The 25397-nt window shown below is 43.2% G+C and overlaps 1 protein-coding gene and 1 non-coding gene across 3 annotated transcripts in view; both read right to left on the minus strand.

Moving 5' to 3' along the window:
* dlgap3 (DLG associated protein 3) overlaps nucleotides 1-25397 on the minus strand; it is a 390319-nt gene that overhangs the window by 172017 nt on the left and 192905 nt on the right. For both annotated transcript variants that reach the window (XM_033045363.1, XM_033045362.1), the window contains exon 2: nucleotides 8287-8364. The gene's annotated coding sequence lies outside the window, so the exon portion shown is untranslated. The remainder of the gene's footprint in view (nucleotides 1-8286; nucleotides 8365-25397) is intronic.
* Nucleotides 3049-3240, minus strand: LOC116988656. The gene has a single exon (XR_004416015.1). It is a non-coding gene; the product is annotated as a U2 spliceosomal RNA (small nuclear RNA).

Consider the following 25397-nt stretch of genomic DNA (forward strand, 5'->3'; position numbering starts at 1 on the left):
AATCCAGGCAAAATCCTGGTGAATATCTGCACTCACACAAAAGCCGCCACATCCTTCCTACAGTGTAGTGACCAGAAGTGTGCTTTAACTATGTCCATCTAAGACTGTATCATTGTTCAAATCCTACACTGGACTTTCCTCTGTGATTCAGCACCTCACTGCCAACAATCACTTCACTGGACTGGAATTAATTGACAAAATGGTGAAAACTATTCCATCAATCAAAGGCACAAAGTGCTGGAGTAATTCAGCAGGTCAGGCAGTATCTCTGGAGAACATGGGTGGGTAATGTTTTGGGTTGGGACCCTTCATCAGACTACTCCAGCACTGTCTACTTTCGTCTTTTTTTTGTGTAAACCAGCATCTGCGGTTCTATTGTGTTTATCTCTTCAACTCATCACCTCGGCTCCAGAACCACGGTCATCTCAACCTCAGTTAGCTAATTACAGTTAATTTGTACCTCTGCAAATGATCATACTGTCAGCTGAGATTTATTTTCTTAACACCTGCGTCTCTCTAACTCAGTTTTTTTCCCCATTTAAACGTACCACTAATAAAATGTTTGGCCATTTGTCCCAACAACTTTATACATAGCCTGGTGGAAAAATGCATTTGATAATAATCTTGCGATGTTTTACCAAGAGAAAAACACAAAATGAACAATCCCTCAATGTACATTTGCATGGACATTCAATTCAATTTGAACTTTTAAGCTTCCAATATTATCAGCAGCTGCTTTCTGCCAATTTGGCATTAAAATAGTAAGATTAAACGAGAACTTACCAGTTTGAAGTTTGATCTGTATTTTATGAGGAGTTACGATGAGGGATTACGTGAAGAACCCGCTCAGTGCGCAGGTGCGGCATACTTCCAAGCAGCGGTGTGGAATCACAGATAGACACAGTTATTTGAAGTAAACATAGTAAAGATAAGGAGACATCAATTTATTAGTTTGATCCATATAATGAGGGTGGGAGCGGAGGGCACGTAATCCCTCATCGTAACTCCTCATAAAATACAGATCAAACTTCAAACTGGTAAGTTCTCGTTTAATCTTACTATTTTACTTCGGAGTCACGTGAGTGACTACGTGAAGACTTCAAAGCTCTGTGATTTCAAACCGTGTAACAGTTCATACTTCACTCGCTGCCGAAGTCATTCGAGGGAGGAAGTATGTTATCGTAATCAACCATGAATCTGTTTGTAAAAACAATAATGGTGTTATTAACAACAACAAGACCAATTGCTCCCCCGGGCTTAAATTATATATTTTTTGCAGATTCTTTTTCTGCAAACGATACAGGTTCTGTCAGTGGTTTGTTATAAAAGTTTGGAACGTATACTCCCTAGACCACCCTGCAGTAGCCAGGATGTGGTCCATAGGCTCGTCCATCCTCTTAGTTACTGACGTGGAAGCTGTCCTGGTGGAATAAGATTTTATACACGTTAGTATTTACTCCAGCAACTCCCAGTACCTGCTTGAGCCACTAGAGATAGTTTAGCTCGTCACCCGACCATGAGGTTTCCTGTGGCTGACCCATAAGGCTTTTTCCTCTCCCTCGGTATTCCTTATTGTGTCGATCTCTAAGTGGGTCATGACACATAAAATGTGGTTCAGGTGGGTATGCCCGGAATTTCATGACTGGACCTGATGTTCCTGGTCTGTTCTGTTTGGCCAACCCTTGAATGGGCATGTGACACTATCTGGTGTTATAACCATGTTGTCCCATCCCAGTAGATGGGAGAGCTGGCTCTTTGTGTTGATGTAAGGCCACCAGCATGTCCATCTTCAGGGTAGGATGTTCCAGGGTGAGTGACCTGGCTGGTGATCATCCCCTAAGGTATGTCAGGATTTCACTGACATCCCAATTTGGGTGTACCTATTTCTGGGGAATGGATTGATATACCTCTCCTGTATCTGATCACCAGTGAGCGGTACCCAAGTTGAGTAGGCTAACAGAACATGTCCTTCATTGTGGTGAAGACCTGCCAGGAGCTCCAGTACAGTTTTTTGTTATAGTTGAATGTGTAATTCCTGTTTTGGAAAACAGTGTACCATTTCTTGATGCTCCTCAGGTATGTTCCCTAGGATATGCGACGGAATGCTGTCATCAGGTTGATAGTGCTGCTGATCCAAGCACAGCAATGGTCTTCCCAATTCTGCAATTCTTTTAATGACCATGTCGAGGATCACTGGGAACCATGCTTGTGGACTTGGTCCACTGTAATTTGCGTAGCACCCGACTGATGAAGCCGTAGTACCTATTGAAGAGGTAGAAGGAAAGGAAAACATAGAGATTAGGTTCCCCCCACCCCTCAATACGCGGGAATGTCTCCATTGCCGCTGCCTTGAGATTGGTTTCATGTGACGTAAGTTAGTACGTGGTGATTTAATTGGATATAAGGAATCGATATCTGGTGTCCATATTGCTTAGTGATTTCAGCAAATATTTTTGGTTTAAATGTATGTTTACAGTATTTAGCTCACCTGATAGGTGAGTTACTGATGGTCAAACATGTTTGACGACATACGGTTTCCAATTGTTAATAAATTGTCACCTAATATCGATGTTCTCCGCCCAAGTGGTTTGGTATATGCCACCACTGTGATGTTGTTATCTTATAAACGAACATGCAAATTTGGTGGATTACTGAGCAAATGCTTCACTAGAGTTAAGTAAGTTAATATATAACATGTTTAAGTCAATTCATATTGGCATTAAGTATTACAAGCTCAATAACACATCAGGACACATAAGACGTTACTCAAAACAGGTGGAAGTGTACAACCATAATCCTTCCTGCCGATAAATTCCATGATAACACTACAGATTAATCCATTTGCCCCCATATTACAGGTATGGAGATAGTTTTGAACACTAGTATCTCAGCTCATAGGAATGGTACAAAGTTCAGTAGCTGGTAATGCTGCTATATCCCAATTACTTTGCCACGTAGTTGATTGGTGGTTAATGCACCATGACTGATAGTCTTAATGAATACCAGATAACAACGTTGTGGATAGTCAACGTAAATATCTGGATATATATTTTGTGCACCGTTCCCAGAGGCACTGCAATACTGGGTCGATGCGTGGAGTGGACGGAGCAAGCCCCTATTCCATCTCCCTGTTCCAAAATTCAATTTAATATATGGTCCCTAGATAAGGGACGTATCAGATTATTAAACTGATAAGAACAGATACTACACTTGATCTTAGCCAAAAGGCCGAGAAGCGATGCAGCTAAAGCTGTATCCAAGGATAGTTTGTCGTTAATATATAGACATGCCATGACGAAATGTTTCTAAGTGTCAGGGCTAGTTGATTCTGGATAACTTTGACTTAAATGCCGCAACGCTCATCATGGTTACTCCATCCAGGTAATTGCGGTATATCCGAAACTTATATGAGAAGGTACTGAATAGTGTGCATCTTCAAGGTCGATGTCTACCATAAAGTATCCTTGGATCCATGGTAGTAGTTACAAATCCCATGAATGGGTATACCTGGTGAAATACTCAAGTGGTTTATCAACGATGGTGCGACATTCACCATCGTGGGAGGGTAGACCACTTGGGGTGCTTGCTGAATTGGTGGCAAGATATTAATTCTATTCCCCTTGTATTTATTTTTTGGTATATAACTACCAAGAGTGATAGCTTCCTAACCAGGCGTGATTCATCCACCCCTTGTTAGTACAACCCTTAACCTTTATGTGATGGTAGGAACCATACTTATCTGTCTTCATTATTGTTTTCTTCGGTTTCTGGTTCCTTGTTCTTGTAGGGACGATGTTTGTTGGGGGGTGGCGCATTTTCCCCTGGGGCCTGCTCTGGGCCGTGGCCTAAAATGCTACGGGTTTGGCATGCAGGCCCCGAGCTTTCACCAGTACCATGAGGTAGACGCCCCTGGTGGACACGTAGAGGTACTGCTGTCTGGTTTAGTGTGGTGCTCATTCCAGACTCTGCCCTCTTGTGCCGAATAGTTTGAACACTTCGTCCAGTTTTTTAGGACTGGTTTGGTAAGTGCCAGGTAGCAGGATCTGTGCTTGTGAGGTCGGCGTTCTCATAGTCCTGTTAATTTCATAGATTGAGGGCAGGTTTGTGAGTTCATTTCAGAAGTTATGAGGTATACCGTTGAACAGTAGGGTCAGGTGTTTTGCCATACTACCCTGCCCTTCTGGAATGAGCAGGTGGTCATGATAGCCGACGTCAGGGTACCAAATGCATTTTTAAAATATTTAGGTTAAATGCGCTGCTCAATGTATCCCCCAATAATGGCGGGCACTTTGAGTAAATGCAATTTAGGGGAGGCGTGATAAAACCAACGCCTCATGGAGAGGTTTTTTGGAAAAGACAGGTAGTAAGCTGGCCATCAGTTGAGACTGAAAAGCCATCTCGCTAGTGGTGGAGCCACATAGCGGCCACACCCAGCAGCTCTTCCTGATCCTGTACCTCAAGCATACTCCCGATATTGTTCATATTGGCCTCTTCATGACCAGCCCAGCCACTGGTCACCCCAAAGCTAACCACACTAAGGAGGAAGCGATGGGCAGTGCCTAGGCACTGTGGAGGGTATGCCTGAACCCTCCAGCGAGACTGCCCCTCACGTAGCGTGTCTCGCAGGAGCTCCTGCTCCAGGAGCCGCTCCAGCGGCTCAGGCGGCTGTCTCTCTCCCATGCGGGTGGAGAGACGTCCCCTCCAACAAGTCGGAAGCCACCGGCCGGATGCCTCTTCGGATGGCTGAACATCCAGCCCGCAGCTCAGGCACTAGCGGGACTGGCCTCGGCGCGGTGTGGGGATAGCGGAGCGCCCGGTAATTGTTCCTACCGCCTTCTTCTGGAGCTTTTGTGCCTTGTAGTAGCGAGAGCGCCCCTCAAGCAGCGCGTCTCGCAGGCACCTGCTCCGTGAGCCGCTCCAGCGGCTCAGGCGGCTCTCTCTCCCCCCGTGCGGGTGGAGAGACGTCCCGTCCGACATCGGGAACACCTGCTGGATGCCTCTCGAGTGGCTATGCATCCAGCCCGCTGCTCAGGTACTTGCGGGCTGGCCTCGGCACGGTGTCGGGGAATTACGGAACACCGGGTAACGCTCCTACCGCCTGTTGCTGCCCCCCTTCCCCCCGACGGGAATACGTTCCTCCTTGAACGGGGGACAGTTTTGTTCCAGAGCCTTTTTCTCTGCCTGTAAAAAACACAAGCAGAAAAAGGCTCACCTGTAAAAGAAAACCCGACCTCAGGGTACTCACCTGACGGTCCGGTTCATTCTGTAACGGGAGAGCCTAACTCCCGTTGCAAGCCGCTGTTGCACTGCTGGCGTAATGCCGCGCCTGCGCACTGAGCGGGTTCTTCACGTAGTCACTCACGTGACTCCGAAGTAAAATTAGAAACTGAATATTGTTTGCGGTCAATATTTTCTTTCTCTTGCTTTTAAAAAATATTTTATTCCGTTAGAACAGGTGATGCTTTGGACTTGCTAAAAGCAAAGGCCAACAAAGTGAGGGTATTTTTTCAATTGATACTGCTGCAATAGGTGGTGTACACACATAATGAAATAGCATGCCAGTGATTTCTGATATGCAGTTCATTCAGTTCCTTTCCCCTTGATGATATAGTACAGCAGCTGCCTTGCTGGCTAAACTGGCCACTAAAGAAGTAAAGTCCCTTTGCTGCAAAACTCTATCCCTGGATACAGAGATACCCTTACCATTATATGATGGGGCAAGATGTGTTCCTGCAATTCATCCCCAATTATAACGAGTCTGTCCACATTCAGATGGTTCCACTGCATACCCAATGTCATTTTAATGAGCATACCTTATGTCTTCAGTCTGATGGTACATCTTAAAACAGCAAATTTCAAAATATCATCCGTCTGAAATGTATTACATTAGCATTGGAGAATATGCTAACTGGTCGGGTACGTTATATCAAATGCTGAGGATACACAATTTCAAAGCTAATCTTTCCTTGACTACAGCCGTTAACTTCAAATGATCATGACTAGCTTAATTAATGCACTTTCCCAAATGTGGCCTTAAAGAAATGAAATTGTGAGTCACTCTGTGCAGTGGGGATGACCTTCAAGCTTAACATGGATTAAGTATTGAGATCTATTGTGCTTTGCAAATTTCTGAGCTCCACTTTTGAATTAGGTTTTTTTAGTTCCTTACTTCACCCAAAATCCACCAACCAGAAATACAAGTGCAAAGCTATACTTGACGACTGTTCGTGTATATGGCTGAGACCTTAACAGTCATACAACCTTCTATTATCTAAAGCTGCAATTCTTAAATGTCTTGACCCGTGATATGAAAATCTCTGTATCAATGTAAAGGTTTTGCCGGCTTTTCTGTGGATTCTGAAAATTTGCGGGGAGATTTATAAAATCTTCTCTCTGAGATTGCACGATTTCCATTCTCAAACAGCTTTCCGCATTGAGATCTCAGAAAATCCAAGCAAGAAGAGAATGAAGAGTTATGAATGAACACTCTGATCTAACTTCCAACCAAAAGTTCCCCTTTTGTTTTAACTGATCTCCAGTGCACCATCACTGAAGTTCAATCTTCTCTTTCTGAACATCGTTTGAAAGATGGCATATGGTGACTGCATTGGCTCCAGAGTCTGGGTAACCTATTCATCTTTGAAACCATTTCCATTTTGGGTAAACATTTCTTCAAATTGCCTCTGAGAGAAGTCAAGTGAATCTTGGTTAGTTTTGCAACAGTCAATAGTTCGATTCTGTTTATACAGACAGCTACAATAGGAAAGGAATGATTCAGTCTCTCCAGAGATCAAATTATTTTCAGTATGCATTCCCATTTTTTTCCAACTTGCCTTATGCAACCAAATAGCTTTCATTCAGCTTGCAATTGCAACACATGCAAAGCTTTAGTTTTGGTTGAGATATTGCATGATGGGTCCATGTCAAATGAGCAGGGATGGCAAAGAGAGGCAAAGAAAAAATGCCATCACTTTTGTGGCCCATTCTTCCCCTTTCTCTCGCCTACCCCTCTCACCCTTCTGCAATCTCTCCTTACCCCACTGCCTCACTCTTTCTCCAGTCCCATCCTTCTAACAGCAGCAAGTCAGAGCCAAGGTTATTCCAGCCATAATCCAGTAGATCTTACATAGGTTCTGCATTTGCACTCATGCCCAATAGACATAAAGTGCTGGTGTAACTCAGCAGGTCAGGCAGCATCTCTGGAGAAAATGGACAGGTGACGTTTCAGGTCAGGACCCTTCTTCAGTCTGAAGTCACATATCTATTTTCTCCAGAGATGCTACCTGACCCGCTGAGTTACTCCAGCATTTTGTGTCTCTCTTTGGTAAAAGCCAGCATCCGCAGTTCCTTTTTATTACATGCCACGATTGCCACAGGCTGTTAACACATTGGGAAGGAGGGACGGAGAGGATCTTGCAACTGATATCTGGGGTTTAACAGAGTGGAGTCTGATGCCTGCGTTCTGACAGAGAATTATCTTTTTTTTTAAATCCTGCAAATTGTATTATCTCATTCTTTTGGGGGCAACACACTGCCAATAAGGGTGCATCCTATAGTCTGAAAACCTTGGTCACAAACCTGAAGTACAGAGAAATAATGAGTAAATTGTGATAGCTGTAACATTGCATAAGTATAGTGAATGAATTGTTGAATGATCTTCTAGTGTTAATAGGCTTCTCTGTATCTGGAGATCTAACCTGCAGTTCACAGGAATCTAAAGGAGGATTACAATGAGTGCAAAAACTGAATGCATGCCAGAAATCCACAGAATCTTTGTTACAGTCAACCAACTATGAAATCTTATAGTGATTGCTAAACTTTTGATGTCTGTTTCTTGCATAGACTTTAGCAGACATCATTTCCAAGATAACGAGTTAAGATATCATGCCAGTCACACATTAACAACAAACTTCCCCTGCTAAATATTGTTTTCCAAAATAGTTTGATCTTCAGGATACCAGCTTGGAGCAGATGTGCTGCCATGTTTCTCTTTTGCTGACTTAATGTAGCACATGAGCAATTTTATGTTAGTCAGTGGAGTTGCTAATCATACCGCACCGGTCCCAAGTGAATAACCTGCAGTTTGTTACAGATTCTTGAATCTCAGTGCTATGTCTAATTAATAAAGCAATATACCAACTCATGCACACATCAAAAAAAACACACACACACACACACACACAGCCAGAAATAAACATGCGCACAATAGCGTTACTCATCTTCAGAATGGAAACTTAGAATTGCTTAAAACTTGGAACATATAAAACCAGCAAAGTTCCAACATACCATGAAGCAGCCCAGAAAATGTGGACAGTAGCAGCAGCGGTGGAAATATTGAGAGCAACCTCTTCCTGTCTTCTCCCTCTGTCAATGTAATGGCAGAAAATCAAGCGTTATAAATAAGCTATGATCCAAATATCTTCTGCAATAGTTATGATAAATACATTATCCTCTTTGTCCTGTCAATAAAAGGATCACTGCCAACCAACTTGATGCTTTAGGAAAAAAAAACAATATTTACTGTACCAACAGAGCAGCCTATCATAAGCAAGCCCATGGAACTAATGAGAGTTTTGTTAAGCTTTATATGAATATCATCATACACTAATCAAAAGGAAAACTACACACAATGAGTACCGATTCTTGATGAAAGCCACACCCAAAATAACAAAATATTTATAAGGTCCTTTTTGTCAGTCAGAGAGTCATACAGCCTGGAAACAGACTCTTTGGCCCAACTGACCCTCACCGACCAACATGCCCCGTCTAAAAACTCGTCCCACCTACCTGGTTTTGGCCCATATACATCTAAACCTACCCTGTGTTGTGTTCTAACCGAAGAATGAAAAACACTTTGGAAACAAGGAACTGCAGATGCTGGTTTACAAAAAAAAAAGACCCAAAGTGCTGGAGTAAATCAGCGGGTCAGGCAGCATCTCCAGATAACATGGATAGATGCCATTTCTGGTCGGCACTCTTCTTCACTTTACGTTATATGGAACATTCAGCAATTCCTCTTATTGTCTACCAATTGTTTATTGTGGCTGCTTTCCCACATATACTGTAGATATTGATTAGGTATCGTACTGTTGATATTTATGTTTGGAAAGTGTTTTTTTTAACGCCTTAATATCGTAATGATTTTCCATTGCACCAGAACGGGTGTCGGGTTATGAGGAGAAGGCAGGGGAATGGGGTTGAGAGGCAGAGATAGATAGACAATAGACAATAGGTGTAGGAGTAGGCCATTCGGCCCTTCGAGCCAGCACCACCATTCAATGTGTTCATGGCTGATCATCACCAATCAGTACCTCATTCCTGTCTTTTCTCCATATCCCCCGACTCCACTATCTTTAAGAGCCCTATCTAGCTCTTTCTTTAAAGTATCCAGAGAACCGGCCTCCCCCGCCCTCAGAGGCAGAGAATTCCACAGACTCACAACTGTCTGTGTGAAAAAGTTTTTCCTCATCACCATTCTAAATGGCTTACCCCTTATTCTTAAACTGTGGACCCTGGTTCTGGACTCCCGCAACGTTGGGAACGTTTCCTGCCTCTAGCGTGTCCAAACCCTTAATAATCTTATATGTTTCAATAAGATATCCTCTCATCCTTCTAAACTCCAGAGTATTCAAGCCCAGCTGCTCCATTCTCTCAGCATATGACAGTCAAGGTCGAATGGCGCAGTAGACTAGATAGGCCGAATGGCCTAATTCTGCTCCGATAATTTATGAACATGAATATCTCTAATACTAACGCATCAACAATTGCCATGTGAAAATGATGATTAATTTGACTGTTTGAGCATAGCAGCTGTGAGTGTAAACAGTCAGATAAACTGTCTCTAATTTGATTTGGTTTTCTCACACACTGATGAATAAAAGGAACATAATTTGGTTCCCACCATACAGAGCTGAAGCTGATATTCAATTTCAATTAGATAAATAAAACGTAAATTATTCTGGTTTATTTCTTACGTGGCCAAGGAATCCTTTGAAATAAGCAGGTCAAGATTTACTCTGAATGTTTACAGCATAAATCTACAGTATAAATGTCACACTTTTGAAATACATGTTTCTGCCTAGTATTTACAATTGTCTTGGAGTGAGGCCTCACCATGTGAGTACAGCAGGGTGACTGTATTGAGACAGCCACTATGTTGCATTCCACCAAGCCAACCTTACTGTGAGGGGTAGTGAAGAGGATACCAGCCTACATAGTTTAGTTTAATTTAATTTAGTTTAGAGATACAGCGCAAAAACAGGCCCTTGACCCACTAAGTCTGCATCGACCTGCAATCCCCGCACACTAACATAATCCTTCACACACTAGAGGCAAATTACAAATTTACCAAGCCAGTTAGTCAACAAACCTGTACGTCTTTGGAGTGTGGGAGGAAACTGGAGATCCTGGAGAAAACCCGTGCGGGTCATGTGGAGAACGTACAAACTCCGTACGGACAGCACCCGTAGTCAAGATCGAACCAGGGTCCCTGGCACTGTAAGGCAACCATGCTGCCCTTCATTCACTCTGTAACAGTTCAATCAGAATGTAGCCTGCCGAAGCTGGAGTCTCTGAGACTATATATGACATTCTGCCACTGCAGCCACTAAACCCAAGCAATACCAGGTCAAACCAACAAGGCACAATCCTTACTCCGGCTGAACAAAACCACTAAGGAACACGGTGTGCAATTTTTATCCAGAGCTAGAAACCTTCTCTTTTGTCCGGATCTTCACCTCACTTCTTTCTTAACCTCAAAAGATAACGTCGGCACATTAAATGCCTACGGATGTTTCCTTCAAAACTAAAATCCTTCCACAGAAAATGCTGCATTAAGAAGGTAAAACAGCTTCTGTGAAAAGAGAAACAGTGATCTATTCTTCGGAAGAGTGTCCGACCTGAAATGTTCACATTGTTTCTCCCTCCACAGATGCTGCCTGACTTGCTGAGTGTTTCCAGCATATTCCGCATTTATTTAAGATTTTCAGTCTCTTTCATGTTTTGGTTGTTGGATAATCCTTTGGTGGTTTTCATTTTAGCAAAGAGCACAATTTAATATCTTCCACAGATAAAATTACTGGAAAGATGATTTTTACCACAATCTGATATACTTTTAATCTGTAGGCAGTGAAAAATGGATATTGTACTCAGAGGTACAATGCCAAAAGTGGTCCAAACTTGCATTGCTTTCAGACTGACTTCATTGATATTCTCCTTACAATTCCAAAGATAAACCAAGGAACAGGAAACTGCATTGGCCAAGAAGATTATTCATTATCACAGGAAGTATCTGAAAACTCTCCCACAAGCAGAATGATTTATTCCGCAGGACTATCTCTAATCCCTTAAAGACTGAATGAGCAAGATAAGACAAGGCACTGCAAGTTAGCCAAACAATAGATCTCTTTGAAAACCCTTCTATTCTAGTCAGCTAATACCCTGAACAAACAGAATAAATTGGAAAGTACAGTATTCTGTATCATTAAGCAAGTTTATAATCAGACCACTTACAATGATTATAATTCTACTGGGAAAGACAAGTGTGTTATCTGAAGAGAAACCAGTTCAAAGTTTTGAAGTAAAATAGCTCTTTGATTCTCACTGCTTTCTTTTTGGTTTTTGATTGTAGTTTCCTGTTTACAGTATGTACTATGGCGTTTGCTATCTAGACACTGCAGCTGGTTTTGGACTCCCCGTGGAACTAAACGGCATTAGTTGTTGCAATTTCCTAGCATGTATATTAGAGAAACCAATTTGAGGATCTTCACAAAATTAGTGGGGCTCTTGCCCTCCGAGAGCTCTCTCAAGTAGCATCCTGTCGGGAACAAAGCAACTTCCTGTGAGAAGCGCCTAAAGGCCGGAGGGTCTCCATAGTCCCCTTACACAAGGACACCTCTGGCAAGCCGAGTGCACTCTTCCACCAGCTCCCATTCTGTCTCATTTCAGCGTCTGCTATCCTGTAGTTGGAGGAGTGCCGGGTGTTTGATTGCATGTCCCTTTAAGAGCTGGCGGCATAGTTTCCATTGACTTGAAACATATAAGATTATTAAGGGTTTGGACACGCTAGAGGCAGGAAACATGTTCCCGATGTTGGTGGAGTCCAGAACCAGGGGCCACAGTTTAAGAATAAGGAGTAAGCCATTTAGAACGTAGATGAGGAAACACTTGAGAGTGGTGAGTCTGTGGAGGCAGGTTCTCTGGATCCTTTCAAGAAAGAGCTAGAAAGGGCTCTTATAAATAGCGGAGTCAGGGGATATGGGGTGAAGGCTGGAACGGGGTACTGATTGGGGATGATCAGCCATGATCACATTGAATGGCGGTGCTGGCTCGAAGGGCCGAATGGCCTACTCCTGCACCTATTGTCTATTGTCTATTGTCTATTGACTAGACTAAATGCCAGTAGCTGTGAGAAGTTGCAATAGATCAATAGAATAAAACAGCAGGGCTTCACACAAGGAAACCTGACAACGCTGTTTCTTGAACCTTACCTGTGAACCTGTGAATTCACAGACTTCAATCTTTATGGAACTTATACAAACAGAATTGGGGAAGGCTATTTATGATTTCAGGCCCCATGTGTTTGAGACTTAGCTACTGTTTGACATGGCCTAGAATGCCACTTCGTTGAAAGGGAAGAGGGTAAAGTAGCTCAACACAAGAATTATCCTCGGGGCAAAAAACAGTGAGTAAAGTTAATCCCAGACCAATGAATGAGCAAAATCTCCCTCATGAAGAACAGATTACTGGGGAGAAGGCGCTTGAGAAGCTGAAAGGTCTGAAGGTGGATAAGTCATCTGGACCAGATGGACTGCACCCTAAGGTTCAGAAAGAGGTAACTTTAGAGATTGTGATAGTGATAGTGAGTCAGGAGTGGTCCCAGATGATTGGAAAATTGCCAATATTACCCTGCTGCACAAGAAGGGAGCAAGGCAGAATAGTGGGAACTATAGGTCTGACTACAGTGGAGGGGCAGGTAGTGTGGAGAAAGCAAGGACTCTGCAGCACCCACATAAACAAACCTTGCCAGTAACAAGTCGGAGCCCTCCATTTACAGTCCCCGGTATGTCAAGTCTCTTTAGCGGGCCAGACCCACCTTAAAAGCAGTAGAGCTTCATACAAGGGGGAAATATAGAATTGGGTTTTCTTTCCAGTCTTCTGTCCTCATTCACTACTGTCACTGACCTTACCCTGTCAGTGACACAGAATGGCTGCCTCACAGCTCTAGTGACTCAGGTTCAATCCCGACCAACAACTCTGTCTGTCCGTGCAGAGTTTGCCCACTCCTCCTGTGATTGTATGCGTTCCCTCTGGGTTGCTCCTGGTTCCTCTCACAGCACAAAAATACATGCGGTTAGGAGATTAATTGGCTGGTGCATATTGCCCCGAGTGTGTCAGTGATCGATCACATCTGAGGGTGTGTTGATAGGATTGTGGGCGAATAAAATGTGTTTGGGTCAGGATTCATGTGAATGGATGCTTGATGTTTTGTGGTTATCAGTAAGTGCATTGATTACCACAAACAATCTAAACCACTCTCTCATTTTGCATTAACTTGATGGGCCAAAGGTATGACTTGGTCTCCTTCTATGTGTATCTTCTCCATACAGATCAATGGTGACTAAGCAGCCTTCATCATCCCGTCTGAATTGACACCACAACCACAGTCCGCCTTTCACCCCAACCCTACCACAGGCGTTCCCTTTGTTCTTTCCACCCCTGCCTCTTCCCTGCAACTTAAAACATGTTTGATTTAAAACATTTCTCAGATCTGAGGAAAAGTCAACGTTAACTCTGCTTTTTTTTTTTTAATCTCTCCCCAGATACTACCTGACCTGCGGAACATTTCAAACATTGTCTGCTTTTATTTCACGTTTCAGATTTCAAGCATTTGCTGGTTTTTTTTTCAGTTTCAACAAATAAACTTTGCCATAATTGCAAACATCAAGTCAAACGTCATGACTTATTTGTGAACTTTCAGCAAAGCCTGGGGAACGTTACAGCTTTCATTTAGTGTTTTGCTGGAGAGAGGCAGGATTTCATTGATGTGATAATTCCTTAGATCTCCATGTACTACTTTAACATTTAAAGACATGTTCTTAAATTTCCCAGAATATCAGGAGGATTTTTTTCTAACAAAAATGGCAAAAACCCAGCTTTATATAATGCAGAAAGAGACTATTCTGCCCATTGGGTCCATGCTATCTCCCTGCAACCCCATCAGCCCATTTTCCATTCACTCCTTGTTTCCCTACAAGTTACACTCACTCATATACCTATCAACTGCGTTTGACTATTTGATCACCAAGGTGGAATTTCTTGCAGCCACTTAAGCTTAGTTTAGTTTTAATTTAGAGATACAGCATGGAACCAGGCCCTTCGGCCCACCGAGTCCGTGCCGACCAGCGATTCCCGCACACTAACGCTATCCTACACACACTAGGAACAACTTACATTTATACCAAGCCAGTTAACCTGCAAAGCTGCATGTCTTTGGAGTGTGGGAGAAAACCCAAAGATTTTGGAGAAAACCCACTCGGAGATCTCGCAGTCACGAGAAGAACACACAAACTCCGTGCAGACAGCACCCGTAGTCAGGATTGAACCAGGGTCTCTGACACTGTATGACAGCGACTCGATCACGGTGCCACTGTGATGCCAGCATATCTTTGGTGCCTGGGAAGAAACCAGAGCACAAAACAGAAAACCCAGACTGTAAAAGTTCCACGCAGATTCCACTCAAGGTCAGGACCAAAACCAAGTCCCTGGAGCTGCCTGCCGCGACTCCGCAGCCTTTTGAAATTAAACACCCTCCTCCAAGGGATTTGAATGCTCAGAGATAGCATTAAATTGCACTTTCCAATAATTTCATGTGCATTGCTGAACACAAACAACTCTCTTGTTTTTTATTCTCAGTTTGCCTCTCAGCATATGAAAAGAAGAATTTGTCCTGCATTTCCAACTTTCAATAACTATGTTCATTTCTGCCAAATCTAATCCAATGCATATCCAAAAATACACACAAAGTACTGGATTAACTCAGCGGGTCAGACAGCATTTTACTCGAGAAAAAGGATGGGTGACCTTCTGGGTTGGGAGAAGGGTTACTCCAGCACTTTGTGTTTATCTTTGACATAAATCGGCATCATCAGCTCCTTTCTACACAAATCCAAAAATGCCAAGTCGATGATGTAGATCAGAAAAATTGCAAACTGTGTCATCTGACTTCAGAGAACTGCCATATAGTTTCTTTATGGGCCTGTCCGACTTAGGCCATTTTTTAGGTGACTACAGGCGACTAGGCTGTCACCACATGGTAGCTGGGGTGTCGCCTGTATGGTCGTGAGTAGTTTCCTCAGTCGCCCAAAGAATCGTAGCATTTTTCTGGTCGCCGCTGGATTTTGAAATGTTCAAACATTTTCGGCAACAGTTGGCTTGACGCCAATGAGAGTAGCTTGACTTAGAAACATAGGAACATAGAAATTAGGTGCAGTAGTAGGCCATTCGGCCCTTCGAGCCTGCACCGCCATTCAATATGATCATGGCTGATCATCCAACTCAGTATCCCGTACCTGCCTTCTCTCCATACCCTCTGATCCCCTTAGCCACAAGGGCCACATCTAACTCCATCTTAAATATAGCCAATTAACTGGCCTCAACTACCCTCTGTGGCAGAGAGTTCCAGAGATTCACCACTCTCTGTGTGAAAAAAGTTTTTCTCATCTCGGTTTTAAAGGATTTCCCCCTTATCCTTAAGCTGTGACCCCTTGTCCTGGACTTCCCCAACATCGGGAACAATCTTCCTGCATCTAGCCTGCCAAACCCCTTAAGAATTTTGTAAGTTTCTATAAGATCCCCTCTCAATCTCCTAAATTCTAGAGAGTATAAACCAAGTCTATCCAGTCTTTCTTCCAACCTCCCTGCTCCTATACTCAAATCCTTTTGCTATGAAAGCTAACATACCATTCGCTTTCTTCACTGCCTGCTGCACCTGCATGCCTACTTTCAATGACTGGTGTACCATGACACCCAGGTCTCGCTGCATCTCCCCTTTTCCTAATCGGCCACCATTTAGATAATAGTCTGCTTTCCTGTTTTTGCCACCAAAATGGATAACCTCACATTTATCCACATTATACTGCATCTGCCAAACATTTGCCCACTCACCCAGCCTATCCAAGTCACCTTGCAGTCTCCTAGCATCCTCCTCACAGCTAACACTGCCCCCCAGCTTAGTGTCACCCGCAAACTTGGAGATATTGCCTTCAATTCCCTCATCCAGATCATTAATATATATTGTAAATAGCTGGGGTCCCAGCACTGAGCCTTGCGGTACCCCACTAGTCACTGCCCGCCATTGTGAAAAGGACCCGTTTATTCCTACTCTTTGCTTCCTGTTTGCCAGCCAGTTCTCTATCCACATCAATACTGAACCCCCAATGCCGTGTGCTTTAAGTTTGTATACTAATCTCTTATGTGGGACCTTGTCGAAAGCCTTCTGGAAGTCTAGATATACACCACATCCACTGGTTCTCCCCTATCCACGCTACTAGTTACATCCTCGAAAAATTCTATAAGATTCGTCAGACATGATTTACCTTTCGTAAATCCATGCTGACTTTGTCCAATGATTTCACCACTTTCCAAATGTGCTGCTATCCCATCTTTAATAACTGACTCTAGCAGTTTCCCCACTACCGATGTTAGACTAACTGGTCTGTAATTCCCCGTTTTCTCTCTCCCTCCCTTCTTAAAAAGTGGGGTTACATTTGCTACCCGCCAATCCTCAGGAACTACTCCAGAATCTAAAGAGTTTTGAAAGATTATTACTAATGCATCCACTATTTCTGGAGCTACTTCCTTAAGTACTCTGGGATGCAGCCTATCTGGCCCTGGGGATTTATCGGCCTTTAATCCATTCAATTTACCCAACACCACTTCCCGACTAACCTGGATTTCACTCAATTCCTCCAACTCCTTTGACCCTGCTATTTCCGGCAGATTATTTATGTCTTCCTTAGTGAAGACGGAACCAAAGTAGTTATTCAATTGGTCCGCCATATCCTTGTTCCCCATGATCAACTCACCTGTACCTGACTGCAAGGGAGCTACTAATCTACTAATTTTAACTAATCTCTTTCTTTTCACATATCTATAAAAACTTTTGCTGTCAGTTTTTATGTTCCCTGCCAGTTTTCTTTCATAATCTATTTTTCCTTTCCTAATTAAGCCCTTTGTCCTCCTCTGCTGGTCTCTGAATTTCTCCCAGTCCTCTGGTATGCTGCTTTTTCTGGCTAATTTGTACACATCATCCTTCGCTTTGATACTATCCCTGATTTCCCTTGTTATCCACGGATAGAAACATAGAAACATAGAAATTAGGTGCAGGAGTAGGCCATTCGGCCCTTCGAGCCTGCACCGCCATTCAATATGATCATGGCTGATCATCCAACTCAGTATCCCGTACCTGCCTTCTCTCCATACCCTCTGATCCCCTTAGCCACAAGGGCCACATCTAACTCCCTCTTAAATATAGCCAATGAACTGGCCTCGACTACCCTCTGTGGCAGGGAGTTCCAGAGATTCACCACTCTCTGTGTGAAAAAAGTTCTTCTCATCTCGGTTATAAAGGATTTCCCCCTTATCCATAAGCTGTGACCCCTTGTCCTGGACTTCCCCAACATCGGGAGCAATCTTCCTGCATCTACCCTGTCCAACCCCTTAAGAATTTTGTAAGTTTCTATAAGATCCCCTCTCAATCTCCTAAATTCTAGAGAGTATAAACCAAGTCTATCCAGTCTTTCTTCATAAGACAGTCCTGACATCCCAGGAATCAGTCTGGTGAACCTTCTCTGCACTCCCTCTATGGCAATAATGTCCTTCCTCAGATTTGGAGACCAAAACTGTATGCAATACTCCAGGTGTGGTCTCACCAAGACCCTGTACAACTGCAGTAGAACCTCCCTGCTACTATACTCAAATCCTTTTGCTATGAAAGCTAACATACCATTCGCTACCTTCCCTGATTTATTCTTTTGCCAAACTGGGATGAACAATTTTTGTAGTTCATCCATGCAGTCTTTAAATGTCTTCCATTGCATATCCACCGTCAACCCTTTTAGAATTAATTGCCAGTCAATCTTGGCCAATTCACGTCTCATACCCTCAAAGTTACCTTTCTTTAAGTTCAGAACCATTGTTTCTGAATTAACAATGTCACTCTCCATCCTAATGAAGAACTCAACCATATTATGGTCACTCTTGCCCAAGGGGGCACGTACAACAAGACTACTAACTAACCCTTCCTCATTACTTAATACCCAGTCTAAAATAGCCTGCTCTCTCGTTGGTTCCTATACATGTTGATTTAGATAACTATCCCGCATACATTCCAAGAAATCCTATTCCTCAGCACCCCTGCCAATTTGATTCACCCAATCTATATGTAGATTGAAGTCACCCATTATAATTGTTTTGCCTTTGTCGCACGCATTTCTAATTTCCTGTTTGATACCATCTCCAACTTCACTACTACTGTTAGGTGGCCTGTACACAACACCCACCAGCGTTTTCTGCCCCTTAGTGTTTCGCAGCTCTACCCATACCGATTCCACATCCTCCAAACTAATGACTTCTCCTGTATTGTTGTAGGTTGTCGCCAGGTGAAGTAGGTTGTCGCCAGTGCTAACTTTGATGAATTCCAATGGCGACCACCTACGTCAACCTACGTCAACTGGTGACAGGTGCCGGCGACTGAATTGTCTTAAGTTGTCTTCAGTTGTCACCTTGTCGTAGTTTGGCGCGGGTGGACGTAGGTTGTTGTGGGCGTGGTCGTAGGTGGACGTCCTAATGGGTCGGTTGCTTGCCGTAGCTTGACGTCGACTAGGTGGTAGGTTGTTGTAGACATTGACGTAGACATTGTCGTAGGGGGGGTCCAGTCGCCGGGTTTTCGGCAACCTGCTATGACTATGACAGTCACCGGCAGTCGCCGAGCAAATCGCCTACGTGGGACAGGCCCATTACGTGCTCCAATTCCGCATTTTCTACTTTCTGCCTTCAGATCACAATGTCCCCCAAACTGGATGTTCCCCGAGACTAGCCGAAGAACACACAATAATGTTCCAAGTTTTGCAAACACTTATCTTGCATTGAGCACTGGGGTCACCCGTGAGTGAATTTAGAGAAACAGCGCAGAAACGGGCCCTTCGGCCCACCGAGTCCGTGCCGACCAGCGATCCCCACACATTAACACTATATTACACAGGCTTGGGACAATTAACATTTACACCAAGCCAATTAACCAACACACCTGTACGTCTTTGGAGTGTGGGAGGTAACCGAAGATCTCGATCAAGGGGAGAACAAGCATAGTAACGACAAACAGATGCATTTTCTGAATGTTTCACCGCCAAAATTAAAAAGCAGCTGCATTGCATATTACTGTATATTGTAGATTTCTGAACTTTTTGGTGCTGACACAATTCAATAGGTTGTAACCATTCAACAAGGTTGTTACAAATAGTGTGCAAATTATGAATAGCTGAGTAGATATTCAAGGTCATTAGCTTTTCTTAAAACTTATCTGTGGAAGAGTCAAACACATTTAGGTTATGGGTTATTATTGTCACGTGACCGAGACACAGTGAGAAGCTTTTTCAAACTCAAGCACAATAGGTAGAGTGATATAGATTGCAGGGTATAGTTCTCAGCATTGTAACGCTTCAGTTCCATGGACAAAGTTCAATGTTGACAATGAGGTGGACGAGAATTGGACTGTGCCCTAGCTTATGAAAGGACTGTTCGGAGGCCTAATAACAGAGGGGAAGAAGTTGTTTCTGAGTCTGGTGGTGTGCACTTTCAAACTTCTGTATGTACGAAATATCTATGAAAAGGTCGGTGAAATTATTATATCCACACAAATTCCAAAGAATAGTACTTCATAGTAATTCAATGTGGACAATCCGTCTGAAGAAGGGTCCCAACCAGTATGTTCTCAAGAGATGCTGAAGATAGACACAAAATGCTGGAGTAACTGGTGTTTCCATCGCTCCCCCCCACACCCCTCCCTGCTTTCTGTTCCCCTCTGCTTTCCAGAATGGGTTTGTTACCACTATCTCTTTTCTGCCATCAGCGTTCATTTAAAGCAGAACATTGTGGTCACCAAGGTGAGTGAACAGACAGAAATCTTCCTCTGCCGTCCCACCTCGCGTTCCGGCTGCCTCAGTCTCTGCCGCAATTCAGTTTGGATTTATCTCGCTACAATTCCTTTCTTTTTTTTAATTGGTTTTCCTGAAGCGGCGGATGCCCGACTTCCTTCAGCTGACGAACATCATTCAGCACCGCGGCTCATTCTACACATTGGAATGCAGCATCGGTGCAGCATTAGTGTCCATCTCTTCAAGGACGTTCTCTCATTACCTTAACATAATGCTGCTTCAGCTGAGTAGAGCAAGCTGTAATCCGACACTAGTTGGAAGTGATTAAACATACAAGGGAAGCGCACTGCAATGAGGTACAAACCATTGACTGAACACTAGCTCCTGCCTGCAATCACCAGCGCACTTAATTCACCGTAAGTAACTACGGAATTGACGATAACAGTAGTTACTCTTTTTTAATTTATTATAAATGATTGCTCAATTTAAGTTGTGCAAACACTGATCTCTCCACTTATGTCAAAAATATTGGATTTTAAATGTAAAACCACTTGTCTCATTTGGTTCAGTAAACTGGCCATTTTTTAAATCAAAATATCTTCTGTGAGAGCCTTTGTTCACGTGGCAGCGACATTACCTCTGACTCAGAAGGTTCTAGAACATAGAACACAGAACAGTTTAGCGCAGGAACTGGCCCTTCGGTCCACAATGTCATGATACCAAGTTGAACTCATCTCCTCTGACTGCATTAATCCATATCCCTCCATTCCTTGCATAACCATGCGCCTATCCAAAAGCCTCTGAAATGTCACTATCATATTTGCCTCCACCACTCCTGGCAGTATGTTCCAGGCACCCACCACCATCTGTGTAAGAAACTTGGCCCGTATATCCCTTTAAAATTTTGTCCCTGTCACTTTAAATCTACGTTCTCCATTCTTTGACTTTTCCACCTGGGAACAAAAGTTCTGACTATCTCCTTGATCTATGCCTCTCATAATTATATACACTTCTATCAGGCGTCCCATCAGTCTCAGCTCCAGGAAAATAATCGAAGATTGTTCAACCTCTCCTTATAGCTGGTACCCTTTAATCCAGGCAGCCTTCTGGTAAACCTCTTCTGCACCCTCTCCAAAACCTCCACATCTTTCCTGGAATGGGGCGACGAGAACTGCACACAACATTCCAAATGCAAGCAAATTGAAGTCCGATAAAACTGCAACTGTAACTCTCATCTTTTCACCTCACCGCATCAAGCACACCTTCCTGCCTGCTCCCCTTTCCCCCGTTTAGAGTTCCGCAGGAAATGGCACGTTACTTGCACGTTTTTTTGGAGTCAGCGTGGTATTCAATGCTCACACTACAATCATGTCTACTCTGGGGAAGAGCAGATACAGATTGGATGCCTGCTTCCCAATCTGCAAGTGCGGAGTTGAACATATGGCCTCTTGACATTTTGATTTTTCGACTGTGTCCCACTCTGGTCACTGTCCCTTGCTGCACACACTGTTCTACTGCTCAATGGACTCCTGAGGAACAACATCAGTTTTTATTTCACCACTTTATAGCCCTCTGGACCCAGCACACACTGAATTCAGCAGTTTCAGGTTCCAAGTATTGCTCTCATTTTAATGGACAACAGATGCCAGTAATGATTCTAAAATCTATGATTACACCCCTTTGGAGCTCTCTTCTGTCCTCCTACCTGTTCCATCAACTTCCCCTTTCATCATCCGTTTTCTATTTCATCTCAGCTGGCTTTCATCTCAATAAATATTTTCCCATTTTTCTTTCCTCCCCACTGTACATGCATGAAGGCTGCCAGGTTCTAAGTTTTATTGCTTTTGATAAAAGGTCATCAAACTGAGCTATTAATTTGTCTCTCCCATCACTGCCTGTGCTGATGCTGCCTGCCCTGCTGAGTATTCTGGTCATGTTCAACTTATGCAGGGGAGCTGGAAAAAAATATTATGCAGAAGATAGACATAAAATGCTGGAGGAACTCAGCGAGATAGGCAGCATCTCTGGAGAAAAGGAATGGGTGATGTTTCAGGTCGAGACCCTTCTTCAGTCTGAAGAAGGGTCCCGAGCCGAAACGTCACCCATTCCTTCACTCCAGTGATGCTGCCTGTCCCGCTGAGTTACTCCAGCACTTTGTGTCTATTTTCGATTTAAACCAGCATCTGCAGTTCTTTCCTACACAACAATAATATGCAGTTAAGTTTAGTTTATTGTCACGTGTACCGAGGTGCAGTGAACAGCTTTTGTCGCGTGCTAACCGGTCAGAAGGACAATACATGATTACAATCCATCCATTTACAGTGTACAGACACATGATAAGGGAATAACGTTTAGTGCGAGGTAAAGCCAGCAAAGTCCGATCAAGGATAGTCCGAGGGCCACCAAAGAGGTAGACAGTAGTTCAACACTGCTCTCTGGTTGCGGTAGAACGATTCCTGGAATTGCTCCTCAGAATTCAAGTACTTTTCCTTGCATATTCACTGCATATGTAGCTGACTGTAACAGCATCAGTATGATCATGACCTCTTCCCCCAGCCTTTCCACTCCCCCAGCTTTCTCATCCCAGAAGCACCATTAATTTAACTGAACAAGCTCAAAAATATCTGCTCAGAGCAGCTGTTAATAGAGTGAATTAAACAACTTCTTAAAATAATGTAAATGAAGGATCTTCGAAGTCTGTTTCTAATTCAAGTTTCTAAATTAAATTATCAAGCCATGTAAATGCAGTGCCATACAACTAGCATAAAATCCATAGTGAATTATCTTTCCTGGCAACTAATTCAGGTGCTAATTAAGCTATTTTTACATATAATATAAGGAAGGACGTCTAGTCATTAATTGAATACCCATGCTAGAATCGTAGAGTCATACAGCATTGAAGACCCTTCAGCCCAACTTGCCCATGCCAACCAACATGCCTGATCTACATTAGTCCCACCTGCTCAGCTTGGCCCAGATCCTTATAAACCTATCCTATCCATGTACCTGTCCAAATGTCTCTTAAACATCATGATATTACCTGCCTCAACTACCTCCTCCAGCAGCTCGTTCCATATACCCACTACCCTTTGTGTAAAAAAATTGCCCTTGAGGTTCCTATTAAATCTTTCCCTCCTCACCTTAAACCTATGTCTTCTTGTTCTCGATTCCCCTACTCTGGGTAAAAGACTGCATTTACCTGATCTATTCCTCTCATGATCTTGTAGATCACCCCTCAACCTCCTGCACTCCAAGAAATAAAGTCCAAGCCTGCCTAACCTCTCCCTGTAGCTCAGGCCCTCAATTCCTGGTAACATCCTGGTAAATCTTCTCTGCACCCTTCCCAGCTTGACACCATCTTTCCGACAGCAGTGTGACCAAAACTGAACACAATACTCTAAATATGGCCTCACCAACGTCTTACACAACATGACCTCCCAACGTCTATACTCAGTACTCTGACTGATGATGTGCCAAACGCCTTCTTGAACACCATATCTACCATTGGTACTGTTGGTAGATTAATATCTTCACATCCTATTTGCACATTCAAATATAGATATACTGTCAATGTATTTTGTCAATGTATACACATTAAGAATTGCAGGCAAGATTCTGGAAGGTTAATAATTATGTGACTTTAGCCGAGAAGAGTGCCTTCTAGAAAGGTTGGGAAAGACAGACTGGATCATTACGAAATATATATATATAGGATGAATGAAAACAATATCGTCTGCAGCTTTTCTAACAAAAATAATATTGTATTAAGTGAAATATAATATTCGCATGCCTGTCTGATATGAAATCTGGAATTAATGCCATATCAGTTTCATGACTCATTTCTATAGTTCATATGAGGTAAGTCTTGTTTGCAATCTATGTGGAGTTTGTACGTTCTCCCTGTACCACGTGAGTTTTCTCCGGGTGCTCTGATTTCATCCCACATTCCAAAGTCATGCAGGTTTGTAGGTTAATTGGCTTCTGTAAATGGTCGGTGTGGACTCAGTGGGCTGAAGGGCCTGCTTCCATGCTGTATCTCAAAAAAAATTATCCAAAATATTTATATCCACATCTATCCTATTTGTCGGGTCCATCCCATACAAAGCCAAAATCACTCAGAAAAGTTACCATAAGCACTGGGATTTATTTATTTGCTCAAGTTATTTTTTGCAGGATCTACCTGATAAGCTTTAAAGCTCGTTTATTCTGAGCTTGTGCCCAAGGACAGCAAACAAAGACAAGGAGAGTTAGTGTTATCTGCTAGAAATAAGCTGCAGGCTGTATGCTTTCTGGAACAATTATCACAGCCGATGTGGTGTGCTCATTTGGAAGCTATAGCACAAGGAGTTTCAAAGTTATCTGGGAGTAGTGACACTGCAGGCATGATCCGAGGGTACTGTAGAAGGTAGGTTGCCATTCACTCCACCAGCCTAATACAGAGACATCTGCCTGGAAATCCAGTCCTGGTTGGTAGCTCCATACATGCGATACAACAATGATATGCGGTAGAGGCGGCATGGAGGCGCAGCGGCAGAGTTGCTGCCTTACAGCACCAGAAACTCGGGTTCGATCCCGTACGGAGATTGTATGTTCTTCCTGTGACCTGCGTGGGCTTCCTCCGAGATCTCCCCACATTCCCAAGACGTACAGGCTTGGCTTGGTATAAATGTAAAAATTGTCCCTAATGTGCGTAGGGTAGTGTTAGTGTACAGGGATCGCTGGTCGATGCGGACTTGGTGGGACGAAGGGCCTGTTTCCGCGCTGTATCTCAAAGCGAAACACTTAAATTAACATATTACACTCAGCTGCCAGATTGCATTTCCCCGACTGAATGGAACGATTTTATACACATTCTAACAAAACCATGCAGTACACTAAAATGCCAAGTTGGAGGTATGTTACAAAACTTACCTTCAGCGGCGCTGCAATTCTGCCACAGAATTAAATGGGGTTTTTTCCCGACCTGGTCCTGAATTATATTTGTTGTAGTGCAAGATGTTGCTAAAGAATCGTTCCTACGGCCGTTCTGTGTTTTAAAAAAAATTCACCTGACAAGTTAATCCCTGGAATTATTTTAAAATCAGCTTCTGAAGCCGTCAATGCCGACAACTGGGACGGATTTTATGGAGGACCAGGTAAAAGAAAGTAGTTTATTTTCATGTATAAAAGTGTTTCTTAAGATGTATTTAATTCACATTTTAAGTTGAGAAACGGTGATTTTTTCCCCCGAAGAACCGGCAGTGT

This window comes from Amblyraja radiata, chromosome 27, assembly GCF_010909765.2.
Source record: "Amblyraja radiata isolate CabotCenter1 chromosome 27, sAmbRad1.1.pri, whole genome shotgun sequence".
NCBI lineage: Eukaryota > Metazoa > Chordata > Chondrichthyes > Rajiformes > Rajidae > Amblyraja > Amblyraja radiata.